This window comes from Glycine soja, chromosome 3, assembly GCF_004193775.1.
Source record: "Glycine soja cultivar W05 chromosome 3, ASM419377v2, whole genome shotgun sequence".
Taxonomy (NCBI): domain Eukaryota; kingdom Viridiplantae; phylum Streptophyta; class Magnoliopsida; order Fabales; family Fabaceae; genus Glycine; species Glycine soja.
Window position 1 is genome coordinate 38,703,639 of NC_041004.1, and position 20,103 is coordinate 38,723,741.

The 20,103-nt window shown below is 34.3% G+C and overlaps 1 pseudogene; it reads right to left on the reverse strand.

Moving 5' to 3' along the window:
- Positions 1-2,316: 2,316 nt before the first annotated feature.
- On the reverse strand, positions 2,317-18,256 carry LOC114405253 (annotated as a pseudogene).
- Positions 18,257-20,103: the final 1,847 nt, after the last annotated feature.

The following is a 20,103-nucleotide window of genomic DNA, read 5'->3' on the forward strand; positions in this document are numbered from 1 at the left end:
TTGGCTTAAAAGATCAACATATTTATCATCCTGAAAAAAGGGTGGAACGAAGCTTGTCCAGAAAATCAGAGTGGGGCACTGATAAAGAAAAACATGTACCCTCCGACGGTGAGATGCGAGATAAAGCATCGACAACCACGTTGGTAGTGCCTGGTTTATATTTAATCATATAATCGTATCCCAAAAGTTTTGATAAATATGTTTGTTGTTCAAGAGTTTGAATCACCTGAGACATAAAGTCTTTGGGACTCTTATGATCTGTGAGAATAGTGAAGGGAGAACCCAATAGATAATGGCGCCATTTTCGGACCGAGGAGGTGATGGCGTGAAGTTCCCAGACATAGGCCGAAGCTCTCTGCAATCTCGGACATAGAACTTTGCTATAATATGCAATGGGATGTTTATCCTGGATCAACACAGCCCCAATGGCGAAGCTTGAAGCATATGTTTCAATCGTAAATGGAATTGAGAAATTAGGAGTGACAAGAACAGGGGCTCTAGTCATCATCAACTTGAGATTCTGGAAGGCACTATCCGCAGTTGGTGACCACTGAAATTGGTCCTTTTGGAGAAGGTTCGTGAGTGGAGCGGCTAGTGTCGCGTACCCCTTGATGAATTTTCTATAAAATCCGATGAGTTCGAGGAACCTGCGAAGAGCGGTTGGCGAAGTGGGCATCGGCCAAGCCAACATTGCTGCAATTTTGTCGAGGTCTGGTGCTACACCTTGGGCCAAAATTATGTGGCCCAAATAATTGAGGGTACTCTGTGCAAAGACGCATTTAGAATGCTAGAGTAGAAATTGATGGTCTAAAAGAGTGGATAAGACCGAGTCTAAGTGATCGGCGTACGAAACCAAATTGAGACTGTAAACGAGAATATCATCAAAGAACACCGCCACGTATTTGCACAGAAATGGCTAGAGTGCTTCATTCATGGCAGCCTGAAAAGTAGAGGGCGCATTACAGAGTCCGAATGGCATAACCTTGAATTCGTAATGACCCTGGTGTATTCGAAAGGCTGTCTTAAAGATGTCTTGCTCGGCCATGCGTATTTGGTGGAAACCTTGGCGCAAATCGAGCTTCGAAAAACAGGCAACATGGCCTAAATCATTAAGTAGCTCGTCCACGGTTGGCATAGGAAAACAGTCTTTGACCGTGATTGTGTTAAGGGCCCTGTAATCCACACAGCAATGCCAAGTACCATCTTTCTTCTTGACCAGAAGGACCGACGATGAAAATGGACTATGGCTAGGCTAGATGAGACCTGCATCGAGCATGGTGGAGATTTGTTTTTCAATTTCGGATTTCTGAAAGTGAGGATAACGATAAGGCTTGACATTGACAAGGTTTGTGTTAGGAAGAAAATGGATGTGGTTCTGGATGGTACAGTTGGGGGGTAGGTGAGTGGGCTCGACAAAGATGTCGGGGTAACGGGCAAGAATGGAACTGATGGAAGAGGGTGTGGAGGGAAGTAGGTGGTGCGGGGAGGAAGAATATGAGGTTTGGGCTGGCACTGGGGTGATATGGAACAAGGTGGATATGCTCTGTGTTTGGGCGAGGCACTTAACTTGGTGGGCTGAAGCTGAGGAAGGGATGAGAGGAGCGTCAGTGCGCAAGGTTATTTGCTGGCCTAAATTGGAGAAGGTCATGGTTAAAGTAGTATAGTTCGTTGTTATTGGGCCCAAAAGCTTAAGCCACTGGACCCCTAAAACTATGTCTGCACCACAAATAGGTAAATGAAAAAGGTCAATAGTAAACGAATGGCCCTGGATTATGAGAGGAACCTGGAGAGATGAAGTATCGTAGTCCAAGGTATTTCCATTGTCGATCATGACTCAAAGTGGTGTTGTCGACGATGAAGGTAGGGCCAAAAACTTGGCCACACACGATTGGATAAATTATGCATGCTGCCGCCGTCCACCAATATCACGACCTGGTGGTTGCGAAGAAGCCCCAAAAGGCGAAAGGTCTTTGGGGTCGAGGTGCCTTCCATGGCATTCAGGCTAATGTAGGGAGTCGAGAAAAGGTCCACCGCGAACGGGGAAGGTGAATCCGAAGGGGTGGAGTCAACGGGAACAACTACATCCTCATCGACGATAATCAAATGCAAATGCGGTTTACAATGGTGGCCGGGCCTCCACTTATCGTCACAGTGGTAGCATAGCCCTTGGTTTCTGGGAACGACCATTTCCTCAATGGTGAGGCACTTAAAGGGGAGGCGGGTAGAGGGCGAAGGACTCGCAGGCTTCGAAGGAGGAAGCACTGGTGCGACTGGTGGCATGCGTTGGCCGTGATGGTAATCTAAGAGTTTGTCCTTCTAAAGCCTGACAATTTTTTCCGCTTGAGGAAGCGAAAGGGGGCGAAGCGCCTGAACCTCGCGACAAAGTTCGGGCAAAAACCCAGAGATGAAGCAGCTTAACAAGCACGAAGGGGCGAGACCCACGATGCGATTTGCGAGCCTTTCGAACTCAGTGAGGTATTCACTAACAGTGCCATGTTGTTGGAGTTTGAACAAAGCTCCTTGGGGGTCATCATAGAATGACGGAGCAAAACGAGATTCCAAGGCCTGTGATGCTTGTTAAGATAATGGGGATTGAAGAGGAAATTTCAAAATTCAGATAAGTTTTCTCAGGCCCTTTATTACTGAAATCACTATATTTATAGAGTTACAAAGCTTTATCTTACTCTAATATGTTATAACAGAATTGCAAATTCAAATTGATAATAGAATTGCAAAATTGGAAATAACAAACTAAGCACGTGATGGAATTGCTATAACGAAATCAGGGCAGAGTAGTGGAGCCTTGTTGGACGCATCTTCCTTACACAAAGTCTTTTAGGTAAATGGGCTTGTTCACTTCCCTCTTTGGTTTGTAACTGATATTGCTGGCTTTAGTCATTGGGTCTGTTATCTGGGTATTGCTATCAGAAAATCACAATAACAATGTGCTAACAAAGAGAGAATAAATAGAGGGAAAAAAACACAAAAAAGAAAACATTAGTCATCGGAAAACTCCATGAAACACCGCCAGCAGCCCTTTCCTGTCACCGTGTACAACAACGACCTATTCTTTGTTTCCTATAACTGGTTCGCACCACCACTGGTGCAACCACCATAACCAGATCTGTGACCGCCGCTAGAAGATCTTTCGATTTAAAAATGGTGTCCTCCTTGCCTACTCTCACTATCACGACCTACCCTTGGGCCATGACCGACGCACAGACTATGACTTCCTTAGTCTGACCAGCTTACCCTATACACAATAACCTGTAAAGGAACACATAATATTAAATTTCAAAATAAAGGAACTCTCTCTAAATCTATTACTATCCTGGCCCCTATAGCTGCATTATACTGGAGTTATGAACAAAATATCCATCAGACACAATGAGGATCTACCAAAAAGATAATCAAATTCCTGGGTGTGTCAGCAAATCCCAAGAAATCAGTTACTCCACTACTGTGTATCTGAGAAAAGAAATAAAATAAGGGGTAAGTCACAAGGACTTAGTGAGAGCATAATATACAAAGCGGACAGGAAAGAGAGCACCATTTAACATAAGTCTTTCCATCCCAAGAAATGTTATAATGACATTAAATAAACAATGAACAAAATACACTTGCTTTTAGAAATCAATGTACACAAACAATATAATTTCCAGAACTTCTCATAACCTGATATCCAAAATAATTACTTTAAAATCAAACATTCATTCTATTATGTGCACATAGATCACATTATCTCTTCATTGTGGTGAATGGTAATTATATAACTATGGCATTTAGCTCGTAGGTTGTATTATCTCTTTGTTGCAGTGAACGAAACATATAATTATACCAAGAGAATTCAACTCATAGGCTACATTATCTCTTCGTCGTAGCAAACGACAATATGATTATACTATGAGAATTCAACTCATAGGTTACATTATCTCTTCGTTGTAGCAAACGACAATATAATTATACTATGAGAATTCAACTCATAGGCTACATTATCTCTTCGTTGTAGCAAACGACACATATCATTATACTATGAGAATTCAACTCATAGGCTACATTATCTTTTCACTGTAGCAAACGACACATGTCATTATACTATGAGAATTCAACTCATAGGCTACATTATCTCTTCGTTGTAGCAAACGACAATATCATTCATGAATTCACCATAAATAAAATTAAACAAATACTTCAACATTCATCCTTATATATATTATCAAAATCTCAAAATAAATCTCAAAGCTCACCAAAGATATATATATTCTGAAGTATACTTGCTTCTCCAAAATGAACTTTAAAAACATTGCTAAGTATATTAGCTACTCACCTAAATAATGCAATCACTGTCTTCCACTGCTGTTAGGAAGAGCAACCACTGTATTTTCCACAGAATCTAAGCATTTAAAATAATAGAACAATGGATTAGACAAAATCCTCAATTTTAGCAAACCTAGGGTTTTGAGAAAACTACAATACTCCCTAATACTTAGTTTCTAACCCTTTTCTCACAGCCCATAACTAATCAGTGCAATAACATACTCATCTAACACAGTTGGTTGTAAATATTTACCTTAAAGAGATCAAATAGAAAAATCTAAGAAAATGAGTAGTGTTCCCCTTTTCTCTAGCCACCTTCTCGTGCTTGGAAAGACCCAAGGATGCAAATAGCTTGCAAATTTCGGAACCATGGGAGGAGATGAGCGAAAGATTGAGAGATTAAATCTTTGGGGAAGAAGAGATAGGGTTTGAGAGGGGGTGGGTTGCTGCAAAAAAAAAAAGTTTGGGAAATGGGGGGACTCTCGGGAGTTTTAAAATGCTGGAGGGGGGTGGGTTTTATTATATTATTTTTTTCTCCCCTTTTTTATTTAAACGTGTGTTTCATTCTTCCCCCCTAAAAAAAAATCCGTCCTTAAATTTGATCTATGACTAACCTTGAGTCTCAAACAAGTGAGGGTACTTCTCACGCATAATAGTTTCTGGTTCCTAAGTCATCTCCTCACCAGCTGGTCCTTTCCAAGCCACTTTCACTAATACAACATCCTTAGAACGTAAATGTTTGACACGTTTGTCCATTATAGCCACTGGTTGTTCTGTATAACTGAGATTCTCATCAAGTTGCACCGACTGAAGTTGAATAATGTGAGAAGGGTCATGAACATACTTTCGAAGCATCGACACATGAAATACCAGGTGAACACTCGGTAGATCTGGCGGAAGGGCTAAACGATAAGCCACTTGCCCTACCCTCTTTAGGATCTCAAAAGGACCAATAAACCTGGGGCTATGCTTACCTTTCCAACCAAAACGTAAGATACCTTTCATGGGAGACACACGCAAAAATACATGTTCTCCTACACTGAACTCTAAAGGTCGACGTCTCTGATCTGAATAAGACTTTTGCCTACTCTGAGCAGTCAGCAAGTGATCTCGAATTATCTTGACCTTCTCAATAACTTCTTGAATTAGATCTAGGCCTACCAACCTAAGCTCTCCAACTTCAAACCATCTAATCGATGATCTGCAACGCCTCCCATACAAGGCCTCAAAAGATGCCATTTGAATACTAGATTGATAACTATTATTATAAGCAAATTCTGTCAAAGGCAAGTATTGATCCCAACTACCTCCAAAATCAAGCATGCAAGCACGTAACATATCTTCTAGGATTTGTATCATTCTTTCTGATTGACCATTAATCTGAGGGTGAAAAGCAGTACTCAAATCTAGTCTAGTCCCTAAGACCTGTTGGAAAGATCTCCAAATTTGAGTTGTGAACTGAGGGCCCCAATCTGATATGATAGACAATGGAACTCCATGCAAGGATACTATCCTCTCTAAATAAATCTTGGCATATTGAGTTGCTAAGTAGGTAGTTTTCATAGGCAAAAAGTGTGTTGACTTAGTCAATCGATCTACAATCACCCAAACTGAGTCATAACCCTTTGAGGTTTTAGGTAACCTCGTCACAAAATCCATAGTAATCCTTTCCCATTTCCATTCCGGTATATCAATTCATTGAAATAAGCCTGCGGGCTTTTGATGCTCTGCTTTAACTTGTTGACACACTAGACATTTAGATACAAATTTAGCTACATCCTTTTTCACTCACTTCTCCAGTTGTCGAACACCACCATGGAGGGCAATGAGCGTGGTTGGCAGTGATAGAGAAGGTCATGGGCGTGGTGGTGGTGAAATTTTCCGGCGATGGTGGGTCGATGCGGAGGAGGAGAGGGCCGATGAAAGGGTTGCGCTGCAAGGAATTTGAAAATTACAGAGAAAATGACGAAAGAAAGAGGGAGAGAGTTTTGCCATAAAAAAATTATCAATTAAAAAAAACTATTATCCAATGTTTGGTGTACATGGTAGAACCACAAAATCTTTACCCTTGACTATTTTATTGTTATATTCAAGGGTTTGAAAAATTTGTGCACGGTACCAAACCTAATAAACTTGTGCACGGTAGAACTGGCATTGTTATTGGTTCAAATTCCGTACATGTCTAACCCCATTGTGCAAATATTTTGGGAGACAAAGTCGATCAAGACTAAGATTTCTTGTATGGTTAAGCGCGTGTTTGGATGGTGTTGCTTCTTGAAATATAGTTTTCGACAATCGTAATTACGACAATCCAAACATATTATAAATTGATAACTTTGACAAATCTAGTTTTCAAATTCACATGGACAACCGCTAAAAAAATGGATTAGTAATAAGAGTGATGAAGTTGCATTATATTTATATCGCATTATTACTTTGCTATCTATTAAGGGTCTAGCTTAGTTTTAATTTAATTGATTAATTGATATGTGTGTGGATTAGTAATAAGAGTGATGAAGTTGCATTATATTTATATCACATTATTACTTTGCTATCTATTAAGGGTCTAGCTTAGTTTTAATTTAATTGATTAAGTGATATGTGTGAGTTATTATAAATCTATTTATATATGCATTTGATTTTTATAAATAAAAAATTACTTTAATATTTATTTACTCAAATGAGAGATATATATAGGAGAAAAGAATTAAAATTTTATGTAGTTAAAATTGTGAAATATTAGTAATATAATTTTTAGTTAAGCATTTATGTCCAATAAGAGATCGACTTTCATCTTTTAGTTACTTTGTCCAATAAGGGATCGACTCTCATCTTTTAGTTAAGCATTTATGTCTAAAAATATCATGTTTGGTTGGTTATGGATCATCATAGTGACTCTTCTTCAAGGTTGAGTCTTATTCCTCCAACTTTATCCCACCAAGAAAGCCAACTCACACTTAAGTCTCCATGGCCCAACATCTAGTGATCCCATTGATCGTTTGACTAACCACAAGAAAGCTCATCACACCAACTTAATTGCCAACTTAATAAGACAAGTTATGAATCCAGGTATCTTGAGATTGTACTATCAAGTATAAATTTAGTATCATTGGGATGTGATGATAATATTAGGCGACACACCACATCTATGACATGTTACAGACTGACAACAACACATTCATACCTCTTATGGAGCCCGCAAGACTACATATACACATACACATGGCATATAAGACCCAATAAGAGAAAGACACATGCATGAAGATGGCGGGAGACATCACATATAAATACATGAGGATCGCATGATCACTTCTTAAATTCATGGTTAGACAAAATTAGAGAGAAAAACTGACAGAGATTTGAGCTTAAGACACTATATTTTCTCTCCCTAATGTTATCCGATGTGAACATAATTCTTATTAAAATTTATTAAAAATTATAAAAAAAAATGTGTCACATCTTATTAAATTACTCTTATAATTTTATAGTTTTCAATCAACTTCAATAAATAATAAAATGCACTGAGAGAAGTGTGTTAAAAAATATGTTACTACTCCTCTAAAATAAATACACAGGGATGTCAGTTCTTAATGTAGCCTAATATACTAACATTTATAAATCATCTGATAAAATATTTTCAATAGTCGAAGTTATTTTTTCTTTTCAAACAGTAGAGAATTCATTTTCATAAAAAGAAAAATGTCTTTTCGAATAGAGAGAGAAAATGATATCACGAGGATCTTGCCAAGTATTTGATGGAGGTGGGGGCCCAAAGGATACTCTTTTGGATTCTCTGGATAGCATCGACTTGGCATCCATGAAAGAAAAATAAAAAAAGAGAATCTGGGTTTTGGGAGACCACCTTATGAGCCATTTTCGTCAAATTATCCACATAATATTGATGCTAAAAATAAGAGAGATAAAAAAAAAAACCACAAATCTACTAAAGCCAGCAAATATTTGTTCTTAGGCAATACAAATATTTGCAGCTCCATCCACCTTTTAAGACTGGGGATGACCTTTGGGCAGGTATTAGAGTTGTCAAAATATGTGGAGCATGATGAGTTGGTCTTATTAAGGGTTAGGTTGGGTTACAACTAATTTAAGGATATGTTTGATATAAAAGTTTTTTTTTATATTCAAGAATTATGAATCTTAAAAATTAGGGTTTTTAAGGATAATTAAAATTTGTTTAATTGGTAAAAATATTTATGCAAGTTTTTTGAGAATCAATTAAAGAGTAATATAGTATTTTTTTTTTACCCAAAAACTTTAATTATTTTTCATATTGAATAATCTAACAAAAATAATGTGATATTTTTATTACCGTAAAAAAATTATCTTGAGAAAGTTAGATTTCCACCTATCTATGAGATTATGAGAAACACAGAAAAAAAAAAACATTGTTTCTTGAAAATGTTATTTTTTTAAAAGATAAACTGAACATAAAAAATAAACATTCTTAGCAACAGATTCTCATGAAACAAAAAAATTATACTGTATCAAACGCTCTCTAAATTTGAGCATACTTTGGTCCAAATTTTTACTGGACTAAATTAGGCTGTTTGTGATGGGTTAAGCCAGTCTTTGGGCTCGATTTATTTTTATTAACTTTTATAATTAATAAAATCACAGATGATGAATTTAACATGTATTGTTAATATTTATTTAATATATTTATGCACATTTATTTTTTTAATTTATAGCACGTGTTTATTATTACAATTGATATACTTTATTTTATTTTTATTATTATATACTACTATTCAGTGATGGACCTATGTTTGTGAGGATGAACAAATGCATTACCTCATTTTAATAAAATCATAAGTATTTATTTTAAATTTTTATATTTTATACCCCTAATTTTATATATTTAAACTCCTTAATCCATTTTTATGTGAGACTAAACAAATACATCCCCTTATTTTTAATAAAATATTTTTCTTAAATTTTTTATGTTTTATATCTCTCATTTTTATCAGCCACCTATACAAATTATAACTTTAGAGTTTTTTTTAGAAAATATAACTTTAGAATTTATCCGCATGTTTCATAGATAATTAAATATTCATATTCGGGCAGTAAAAAAAATATCTATATTCGGAGTCATTGATTAACTGCATTTGATTTAGATATTTTAATTATAAAATGTAACAAATAATATATATTAATTTTTTAAAGAGAATATATATTAAATTTATTACATATGTAAAATATATGTACCTGTCCATTTATTCTATGAGTGGTGCCGGAAGCTGCACACATATTAGACAACAATAGACTCTCAGTTTTCAATTTTGAAATGAAAAAAATTAAGATTTTTGAGTTATGGTGATAGAGGCTATACGTGAAATATTAATCTTTTTATCATAAATTCCATATAAATTAAATAACATATATGTACGTATGGAGCAGGATGAACAGACTAAAGACCATTCAATCATATTTAAATAATCAAAATTTAAAAAAATATACACAACCTTTTCAAATAATCATGTAATTACTAATTCACTTTTAATATCAATCATCTATATATAATTGTATGATATAAATTTATAATTTTTATATTTTTAATAAGAGAATTCTTCTCACCATCTGTATGCAAATTTTTATTATGAGAACATATTCTCACCTAATATCATAGCTATGTATGTGCTTATGTCTATTTTAGAATACAAGTTGATGTTATTGGTAACCATTAATGAACTTCACATCTTAGTTCCTTGCATGGAGCTGGTCCAGGTGGAGGAATAAAAATAGTGATCCATGTAACAATTACATATCATCTTAGGTTTAATTATTTATTTAATTTTTATTGTTGTACGTACAAACTTTTTTTAAAAATTTTATACTTAAAAATTATTCATTTTAGTTCTTATATATATTTTTAATTTATTTTAATTCCTATGAATTTAGACGATAGGGACTAAAAGATATTAGAAATTCTATGTTTTTAAGAACTAATTAAAAAGGATTAAATTGGTATTTGTAAGGATTAAAATGAATTATTTTTAATTATAAGAACTAAAAAAATAAAATTTATATAACTATACGAATTAAATCAGTAATTAAATTATGTTGTATTTAAAATAATTATGAAAATTGTATATGTTGAAAATTTGTGGGAATACTATGTTGGGTAAAATAGAGGATGAATCATGGATTAGAAAAAATGGATAGACCGAGTTCCAATACCTAGGTGTTATGTCCAAGGTTAAAATCCAAGTTAATTTATGAGTCCATATATTTCAAGCATGTCACACTTTCTTCAAGTCTAATGCCAAAATTCCAATGAACATTGGGAACATAAATCTCAATCACCAATTAATTTGTCAAGAATGATAGAGCACCATGAAGTTATATTGGTTGGCATCCTGTGCCATGGGCCCTGTCCTTGCTTTGCTTTGTATATATGGTTGTCTTCTTTTTACTTATTAATCACTTATATTGTGATGTTATGAGTCTTATATAATTACACGTAGATCAATTCAATGATAAATAAGACTTAAAATAAATTTTAAGATTTTTTTTTATTTTAAATAAAAATTATATATAGAGAGAGAGAGAGATTTTTTTTGTTAAAATTGATTTTTTCGTTCCATAAAAATTAATAAAAATATTTTTTTTATTCATCAACTTAAAGTTTAAGTTTTAGGTCAACCTTGATTTTGGGACTTTGCACATGCAACTTGTCCCTATCAACTTTCCGTGAAGGCATGGGCCATGCATTTAGCTCAATTAATCAACTAGCCAGCTACTTGGGGATATATTATCTCAAATATGCTTAGTGGAATGGATTTGTTCTAGTTAAATTGCAAACCCAAAACGAATTCAATCCTTTACCTCTAGGGCACTTGAAGCTTTTGAAGACACTACATGACCAAATGGGATGTGGATTTGGCCTACGATGACATGGATCCAACATTAGAATTGATATAAAGCGAGTGAAAGGACTAGATGGTATTAAAAAGTTCGGAACATGTGGCAAACAAAAGAGTTGAACAGAGTAAGAGCTATGAAATATAGTGTTACGTACAAGTGGAAGACCACATATATATGCTGGTGGGGGATACAATAAATACAGCTTTTGGGGTTTGGAATTAGGGAGACTAAAAAATTAAAAAGCCTCTTGTTTCTCAACGTGTGCATAAAAGTTGATGTTTATGTGTGTGTGTTTTTGTTCAGGCGATCCCCCCTTAACACGTCATAATTATGTGTGTTTTGTTATCCACGCATGGAAAATAAAGAAAAGTCCATTTTATATAGCTGCTATCCATTATCTATGGCAGTTGTAGACACGGATCTTGCACGAGGGGATGCAGTTTTAGCTAGGGTTGTCAAATTAATGATGCATAGGATAATAAAGCTTTTAGCAACCAAAACATATGATTTATTCACAGATTAATTGGACTCGATGAGGAAATGCCTAATGTTTGTTCTCTTTATTTCTTTTTGGCCAAAGAAAGTGTCAATTGTATTTCTTGAGTTGTCTCCTGCTTGGGTTGCGGTTTTATCTGTCCAAGCTTGGGTGTATCCGATGGAGGAAAGTATAGGATGTTTTGAGTTTTATTCATTGAATTGAAATGGTAAATCCATTTAAATATTGTAAAGAACGACAGAATTTTAAATAACCACATAGAATATTGTAAATAACTATATAGAATTTTAAATTAGTCATTTATTTTTTTAAAAAAATGCTAAATTTTTCCATTCGCCTGCACAGAGAAAAAAAAAAAGAGTACTAACTTTCGGCACAAGTAGCTCAACAATATTGCTTTTTTGACAATGATATGCTTGACTATATGTTTATGTTGTACAATACAAGTTGGATTACTATTCTTTTTGTGCAGAACGAATCAGCATGTTTTAAGTACTTCAAATATATAAATACGTGATCACACAAACGACTTGTCTGATCGTGTTACCTACCTACTGGATGAAAATCATCAAACATAGACAAAACAAAACCACATATTCAAAAACGTTATTTATGTACTCCTATCCTATGAGAATGAAATAATGAAAACTATATAGTTAGATGAAAATGATTTGTCCCAGCACAAAATATGTTGGTCCTATCACTTTGATAGCCTACACAAATGTAAATTATCTAATGAATTATATTGTGTGTATGATAATGTCAAATGAGTCATGGAATATCTTACAAGCTAATCAAGTATATATGTCATACCCATGACAATGCTATTATGGAGTCTTTTTTTGCCATCTTGTAAGGAACATTTGCTATCTAGAATCTGAAATCCTGTATTTTGGATGTCTAAAAGCTTCGGATTCTTTTATTCGACATCCAAGATTAAAAAAAATCTAAAATTTGTACGATCGAGTGTATGATATGATGTTTTACCAAAATATGCTATGGAGTAATGCTCGAGCAATAATGAAAATTCTATTATTTGCTTTAAATTGAATGTTCAATAACAGAAAATTCTGTCACTCTTCTCATGATTTATTAGAAACAGAATATACAAATAATGGCAATAATTCTTCTCTTTTTGTACTTAATCATGTATACGTACATTACTCTTTTTTCCTTTAAGAAATTTTGGCTAAATAATGAATACACACAGATTACAAACCTCTCTCTCTCTTACCTTGCCTAAACTTTTAAATGGAAAATCTAAATAGAAACTCCGAGTTAGTGATTAGATGTTTAAATTTTTTATCGGAAAATCTAATATATATATATATATATATATATATATATATATATATATTAGAATGATTATATTTTAACAATAAAAAATTTAAACATCTAATCAATAACTATTTTTTCTCTTTATCTCTTTTTCTATCACAATACATTATCAATCAAATTAATTCTGTAAAAAAAAATAATTAAATCAATCACTTAATTATTTTATTTTATTTCTTTTTCTCTCAAGTTACAGACAACTTCCAAGAAACATTTTTTTTTTATATTTTAAGTCATCCTGAGCATGTTAGATATACAGGCTTTCAAGTTCCAAGACTCATCAAATAGAAATTGAAACTGGGATTTGAAGACAAAAATGGTTATGAGGCCAAAGTCAAGCTGCATCAGGAACTAGAACGGAACCCCTTATTTCAGAATGGAAATATTTTATAAAAAAATACTTTTTTCCCATAGTTTTTATAACTTATTTTGTAAGTTATCAATTAGCGATCGATCGAATTCTATTATTGAACTTTAAATGCTTAAATAATACGACACAATATTCCTACACTTATATGCACAATTTTTTTTTTCTAGCTTTTATACCGTTTGTATCAGATACATCTGCAACTGTGAGCTGCCATAAATATCTATATAGTCCACCGAAAATATATAGCATATTAGAACTAAGCCTGCAAGAAGTACCGCCACATGCAATCTCCTCAACCAAGAATTTTAAGAGAGTAAAGTTAATCTATAACAAGGGGAAATTCAAATATATATATATATATATATATACTACTATAAACATTATATACATCTACTCTAAATGATATATATGATGTATTATAGTACTAACAGAAATGTTTTCTTTTTTGGTACGACGCATCATATTATTAGCATAGACTAAAGTGTCTGTACTAATAATTTGATTTTGGTTGGACAAAAATCACACTAACAAAGGCCAATTCAGTGCTAATTAACAGCCAGTATGTGACGTTTTGCTTTTACAATAATAATACAATGCCTGCATAATGTGCTACGTTTTCTTTTCTTTTGTTACAGCCATAGGTGTGAAACCAGAGGTAGCATTTTCGTATATTCCAGAATCTGTCTCCTGAATCAATTCCAGAAGATAAAAGGGAAAAAAAGATGAAAGAAAAACAACCTTTCTCCTTTAAACCATCTTTTGCAGATATTAGCCTTAGTACCTTCACGTGACATAAAAACTAGAGCAATTTTCCATTCTTTCACACTTAAGAGTGTTACATTCGGATGAGTCATGCATGGAATGCAGTGTAAAAAGAAACGTTAAGATAAATGGGGTGTAAAGGGAGAGTGTTTTTTTTTTTTTTTGTTTATTGATAAATATTAATTATTAATTTTGTCAGTTGTTAATAGAGGAATCGAACATGGGGTTTTTTTTTCTTTTTTTTTGTTAACCATTCAATTTGTTATGGTTCAAAACCTGCAACTAATTTACAAAACTAGCAAACAGAACAGCACAACAGCAAGCATACAAAAGCCAATAACAGAAAAGAGAATCAAACAAAGATAAGGATAAAAGATGAATACTATCAATTACGTGTTGGTTTAGTCACAAAGGAGCTACAGGAAGGAAGCGAAACTGATCTGTTATGGTGCAAGAGTTACAAAAATCTGTGTACAACTCGAATCTTGCTTGGTCTTTTCACTGTGTCGAGATAGCGGCATCAAGGATCCCAAGTCAAGTTTCACTCTATCTCTCTCATACACCCCGATCTTTCTCTTTCTCTCATCATTGTGATTACATGAATAGGACCTCATTGCTACATCTCTACATCTCTTTCCATAAGGAAATACTCCTATGTTTTTAGAGCACTCAAGAAAACAAACTATCACATGTACAGAGAAATTACCAAAACAGAAAAACTGGAAGAAAAAAACAATTAGTTATTAGCCACTAACTAATTTATCAGAAAATTGTTTCTAGTTAACTTGACAACTTACAAACTGATATTAGAGACACATCTTCACAAAATCAATCTTATATCTCCCGTGTGATGGGAGAGTATAATAAATTGAGTGTGAAAAACTTAGCTAGGATCAATAATTTTAAGGGACATGGTAGCTAGCTAGTTGCCCTAAAGATTTTTGCTAGAGTGACATGACATGGTGAGAGAATATGTGCTAAAAGGACCTCTATATATATACCTTACAAATAAGGTTCTTTAATGCACATGATATTAGGGACCAAATGATGCATGTGATGGTTGAAAGCTTCGTTCCACTGTCATCCAAACCCTCAACAAAAACAAGTTAACGTATGGATGGCGAGAGTCCACGATTAGGCACTGCCCTCCCCCGTTAAAGAATGTCACACACTACACCCAACTTCATCTCTAATCCTTAACCCAAGCTGGTCACATCAACTCACGCAATGCAACTAGCTAGAGGGGTATCATACTTTGATCGATGACATAAGAATTCTTTAATAAAGGAACCAAAGTAGGGTCATGTTTTGCAATTTACGATGTGTTGATAACATGATGGTCTGAGAGGAGTGGCAAAGGCTATCACATGGGTGATACTACGTGATGAAGTCAGTCCACGTTACTGTTTTGGGGTCCCTCCCCTCCTTTTTGATAGTTACCGGGCATTGGTACTAAGTCCGTACGCCCCACAACTTGGTTTTAGGTTTGCTCTTGAACGAGGAGGTACGTGCACCAATTCTTTTCGTTTGCCTCTTTGATTTATTACCATATTAAGAAGCCATGTACTTGTGATCGATCCCTCATTCACTACCCAACCTGTGAATCAACTTACACAAAAATTTTCATTAGTTTAATCAAGAGTCTCAAGTTCAAGTATGATTATATAACTGTATTAAATACTATAATAACAAGTTTTGACGTTGAAGGGTATCAGTCATGACACTCGTGCAAGATTATCTCTAGTAAAAGATTATTATAACCATTAAAAAAAAAAAAGATATCCCTCAGTGACTGTAAACCCCAACAGTTCCATGAGCAAGATTCCTAGTTAGCCCACCCATGTTGCTCTAACTGACACTGTTGTAGGGAATACATCATCTCACCATGTTATGCTCAATTATGATCACCAACAGTTTTCAGCATTACACAAATTAACAGGTGACATAGGTAATATGCTTGGTTTTGAGAGGTTCGATGACAACACAGGGTTCAAGAGTTAAGAGGACACATCGATTGTTGAGGAGGACTGAGATTCTCTACCCGATTTTCCAATTGAAAACAAACATGGTAGTGAGTGTTATTGGATAGGGGTTTGCCTGTAATAGCCAGTGCCATTAGACTAGAGACTCACGTGAGACTTTTAATATGCTCAATTTGTAACAGTTTTTCATTACCATAAGCATTGCCAACACAACATCGCCTTGTTACGAGAAAGAAAAGGACTATACCTCACTTATTTCGATTTCCACGGGAGAAAACAAAAATCAGACTAGTGCCGTGAGCCCGTGACGAAATAGGTAACCAATGTACACAAATGTTTTTGTATAATCTCCTTCCAGTCTTTTAATCTTGATTTTTTTTTTTTTACAAATGTTATCTTAGTACAGGGATTAACAAACTAAAAGAAAAAAAAAATACTTTTACACTTTTTATGATTTTCACAATAAATATTTTTTATTTTAATTTTTTAATCAATATTCTAAAAGTTCTAATTAATCATTTTTTTTATAAAAACACATACCTTTTAGGACAATTTTCTTCAAATCAGATAGAATTAATGTGACTAACAAAATTGTTTTCTTTTACTATTTAACATAGTTACATGTTTAAACTCAAATATTGGATCAATAGATAAATTAAAATAATTTCAAATAAATCGACTTACACGTTTATGATTTAGGAAAAAGAAAACAATTACACATGAAATTAAATATGGTGTGATGTCATTATAAGCTGAGTGGGGTCCACTGTTTCGGTTATAAATTACGCCACATGCCTTGCTTTTCCTTCATTTTCTTTTTCTAGCGTCTGTTAAGCTAATCATAGTTTGTAATTTTGCTGTCAAGGAATAATATGCTTTCGGTTTCGGGGCATTCTAGGAGCAGGAAAAGTTAAATAAGATACATACTCAACCAAAGATAAAATTAATAAAAGAAAAAAGAGACAAGCACACCACAAAGATTGGAGCACAGAATTGAAGGACGATGTCCAACATAACTAATAACTATAATAACTAACTAACATAAGGACATGCATTCAGAAATTTGAAGCACCAGTCTTCCAATCATAAGGGTCGAAATCCTAAAAAGAAAAAAATGAAACAAGAGAGAGAGAGAGGGATGATAGTAGTAAACGAAATAGTTAGTATTCAGAGACAGAGAAAACGAGGGAAGCTCAAATTAGCCAAGGCATCACCGAAAATATCTCCTTTCCCACTTTCCTTGCACCTGCTTGGTCTCGCCAACTTTTTCACTCCCATCTCATCCTCCACGTTCTCAACACACTCTTCCTCCTCCTCTGCCCCACTTGTAATATCCTCTTCACCACACTCTTTTTCTTCTTTTTCTTCTTCTTCTTCTCTGTTTTCCTCATTTTCATTTTTTTTTTCTTCTTCTTCTTCTTGGTCATCAACACCTTCACAAACATCATCATCGTCATCCGAGGCCGAAAAACCCTCAAACAAACACAGCCTAAGCCTGCCATCACCGCGCTCAGCGTGAAAATAAGGGGAAGGGGAAGGAGAGGCTACAGCTTCCAATATTAGCCTTCCACCTTCGCGAAGAGGCCGAACATGAACACCACCGAAACCAGTGATTGTTGTGAGTGGTGGTGGAAAGTTGCAAGTGCGGTTCACTCTTTTAGACATGTAACTTGCATGAGTAGTAACAGTAACAGTAACAGTAGTAGTAGTAGTATGTTCCGTGGAACATGTGTTGGTGTCAGAGGAAAACAAGGACATATCATCACCACTATCACTGGCATTGCTACCGGTCTCGCTGCCGAGGCTTTCAGTGCACATTTCCAAGCTTTTTTCACTGAGAATTGAAGAGGAGCGTTTAACTGTGGGGTGGACATAGACTTGGTCCTCTGTTTTGTTGTGAGAGAGAGTTTGAACTAAACTCCAGCCACTAGCCAGGTCGGATTTTGTGTTGTTTTTGTCACATTCGTGGTTGGTGAGTGGGTTTTCTTCGGAGTCAGAGAGGGGTGAAAGTGAAATTGTGTTGGTGTTGTTAGTGGGAGAGGGAGAGGATTGAGGAAAATTGGAACCTTGTTGTAGTGAGAGTTTGAGCCTGAGTATACGTGGCTCCATCACGCGGGGTTCGAGACAAGATTGCAACCCTTGACAGACACTTGAGGAGGACATTGTGCGTGTCAACACTCAACAACAGTGAAAATGTGAAAAAAGCAGGGGAAGGGAAACAAGGGAAAACAGGGGACTCTGGAGTTGGGTTTAAAAAATTCTGAGGTGAGTGGGGATTTTACGACAACTTGGGAGGTTTGGTGAGAAGAAAAAGTGTTAGGGAAAAGGCCATGGTTTTGGATGAAATTGAAGGTAGGTTCCTTGGGAAAGAGAGAAGAGAGGAATGGACATGAACCAGGAGTGAAAAGGGTGGGTCTGAATATATAGTTGGCAACGGCAAAGCCACCCTTCGTAACTTTAGTGTTTAGTGCGGATAGGGTACTTATTCCCTAACAATAGGAAAGTGATGCACATCAGTGGTAAAAAAACTCCTTTTTTTTTCTCCAAGAATATTACTAGTATTTATGTTGGAAAGTTTTAATGTGAATCTCATTTTTTACAGAGTGTTTGATAAAATAAATTGATACAAAAATTTTAAATTAAAGTAATATATAAAAGAATATACCTCATAACATTTGACTAATAATTTTATTTCTTTTTAACTTTCTTTCACTAAATACCCATGGACTCGGTGTATGAATGAAAGAAAAAAGATGAAGATCTAAAAAATAAAGAGATAAATAAATAATTAAAAAGGAATGAATTTAACAAATAATCTAATTGTAAGGGAAATACATTCTTCACAACTTTTTTATTATTCATTATGAGGGTTTTTGGAAGAAAAATCACATTGCATCCTATAACTTTATTTGTGGGACCACTAAATATATCAACGTTTTCCATAATTTGTTATAATTCTTAGTGTTGGGAATTTGAGGGATAAAACATTATAATTACCTTTCCTAATAAGTTATTTCACTTTAACACCACCTTCAACTCAAAATATTAAACTATTAGATTTGTAAATATTTCTCATTTATATGTTACTCATTTTGTCTATTTCATTTTCATACTTATCCTCCAACAATTAAGTTTCCTAGTTGCTATAAACGTATACGACAATAATTTAAACTTTTCTATTTACTGTAAGTTGAACCATGATTTAGGCTTTTCTAATTATTATACTTTTTTTTAGAGTCAATTTTTTTTTGTTTCTGACAAAAATAATCAATTACATAGCACAAGATGTGCATGCCCACAACAAATCACAAGGGTAATTATTATTATAATTATAAGAGAAGTACTAGCGATACATTAACTTACACACTTATGTTAGAGAGTATATTGTAACACTCATCTTAAGACAATTATTTATATTTTCCTAATTATTCTAATTTATTATTTTTTTATCAGATTTTACCTGTACAAAAATGATATATGTACTAATATACACACGTGAGTATCATTGTAAAAATAGTCATTTAATATCTTTCGCATACACAAATATTCTTCATTGTTTAATTGTTTAATGTTTACAATAACTCTTCTCATTGAGAGTGTCTATGTAATATTTTTAAACATAAGAGATTAATATAGGGAAAAAAAGAGTAGTACTCTTGTGTGTAACCAAAAAGCTCAGTAGTTCAAGTGTAATTTTTCCCAATATATAAAGATACAAGGACTTGATTGTATAATAAAACTGTAATAAACTTCTAATTTAAGCCCACTACTCATAGGTTTCGGCTTTAGACTCTTAAGAATAGAGCTATACTGTACACCTTGTACAGATCTGTGTATTGCTTTCACTTTCATCAATGAATATATTTGCCTTTCAGAAAAAAAAAGAAAAGAAAGAATGAACACACGTAAAGGGCTGAAGCACGAGGTTTATACTTTATATACATGATAACTAACTT